Here is a 2088-nt window from a genome sequence, read left to right on the forward strand (position 1 = left end):
ATGACCGTTTACTAAGTGCCACATATTTAAATGTAATTGTAAGGCTAGATGTTTAAGCTTAACTGTAAGATTATGTAATCTTTAAACTAAAAATCACCAAAGGAAGATACCGGAAGATAGAAGCTGCATAGACAATAAAAGCCCACAAGGGTAGCTTTGGCCAGGGATGAATAACAGAGACAGTCTCTCCTTCGTGCATTTCCTGTGTTTCACCTGAGTGCTAAGTACCCTATTTGGTGGGGTACTTAGTACTCAGTTGAAACACAGCAGAAGAATGTTCAAGGAAAGTAAAAGAGACTAGTAAGTCTGAAGTTATGACGCGTGACTTTTACTCAGTAACTTACCAAGGAAAAACTTCTGCCACTTCAAATGCCTTCAAAAACCAATAGCCTTAGTATCTGTGCCTCAGTTTCCTCCTCTGTAAAATGGGATAATAAATATTACCAATCCCCCTAGGTCTAGTCTGAGGACTGAGTGAACACAGGTAAAGTGGGATAACAATGATACCACTATTCTATAATGATATCATATATTAATATACTATATACTGATTTTTTTTGTTTCTTATGAGCACATCAAGTTTAACTTCTTGAAACTAAGAAATTGATAACAAAGTTATTTTCTACTAATCAATACAAGCTGGTCTACAGACAACTCACAAGGTGGAGCTTGATCTTACTGAAATTAAGGAGGTGATACACTGAGATTAAACTGAGGGATAAATCAGTGCACTTAAAGATAATCCGATGACATAGCCTTTAAATTTGTCAATATTTTCCTTGTTATGATGCTGGGAAAGAGAAAGCAAGAAGCATGAAACTGAAACTTCAGGACTGGGTCAGCAGCCTGAATCTGTACACCACAAACCACAGGGCAGTTATCGATGTGGAAAATCCCATGATCTTCAGCAGGCCTGTCACAGAAAGCAGGTTCCTCTCCCAGAAGGTGTGGGTGGTGTCTGCAGCTGCAGCATCCTCTGATTCAGGTTCTTGGACTCATATGTCTGTCTTTGCCACCTTCCCCAGAGCATTCAAGACCTCTCTAGCCGCCCGTTCTCCACTTCACTGTGTGGCAGTCTCCGTGCCTGGAAAGCAGATACTGCCTACGGGCTGGCGAATCGCCCTTCTGTCCTGTCCTGAGCCCTGAGCCCAGGGGGAAGAAGGAGTGTGGCGGCCCCCGGAGCATTACTCCTCTCTCGTCGTAGTGCACCGGGTGTAAAGCTTCTGGGGATCCATCCTAGCCCTTTGGCGTAGAACTCACAGATTTTCCTTCTTTCTTTATGGACCTCAGCAAGGCGGTCAGCTTTTCAGGCAAGGATGACGCCCATGATGGCGGGCAGCGATCCATCTGGCTTGGCGTCATCCAGGGTCATTGAAAGCGGAGCGTCCTCACCTTCGATGATCACACAGCCACGGTAATCCTTCTTCTTCCAAAAGGCCTCCTGTGGTGCCAGGCAACAGGCTTGCACGGAAAAATGTGAAATCCAGGGGTGGTTATTCAACCGAATGATAACACGGTCAATAAGAACTTGGTTTCTACTAGTGCGGCCGATTAACCACTTTCTGGTGTCTTTTATGTCTACCCTACACTGTATTATCTTTCTCACTTTTGATGTGGTCCCTACACATGTGTTCATCCTTGGTGATCTGGCTGGACATCCTTTCTTAGTTCCCTAATTTGCCTTCAGAACTTTGCATAGTTCCGTTTTGCCAATTTGGCAGGCTGTTCCCTGTCCTTCATGTCCCATACAGTTTGTTCATCTGCCAAAATTGTTTGTTTAAAGGCCATCCAGCTCTTTGGACTCCTTTCTTCCCAAGTCTTTTTTTGCCAGTGCCCTAAACTTGCTGAAATTTGCTTTCCCAGAACTGATTATTTTTTCCTCATCAGCTTCTTTCCTTTTCCCTAGGAAAGGAATTTTATGTCTGTTTTTTTATTATTACTTTCACAGAAGTTTCAGTTCTCTTTTAGTTCTTCATGAACTCTGCCATTATTGAAAATTGAATTAGAAAGGATCTTTGCCTTCTGATGCATTTTGTAGCAATTAATTATCTCCAGTGGACTTTAAATCTATTTCACAGTTTGTGTGTG

General features: G+C 42.7%; 1 pseudogene; it reads right to left on the bottom strand.

Annotated features, from left to right (window-relative positions):
• Nucleotides 1–827: 827 nt before the first annotated feature.
• On the bottom strand, nt 828–1636 carry LOC115839961 (amine oxidase [flavin-containing] A pseudogene; annotated as a pseudogene).
• Nucleotides 1637–2088: the final 452 nt, after the last annotated feature.

Source organism: Globicephala melas, chromosome 2 (assembly GCF_963455315.2).
Source record: "Globicephala melas chromosome 2, mGloMel1.2, whole genome shotgun sequence".
In the NCBI taxonomy this organism is placed as follows: Eukaryota; Metazoa; Chordata; class Mammalia; order Artiodactyla; family Delphinidae; genus Globicephala; species Globicephala melas.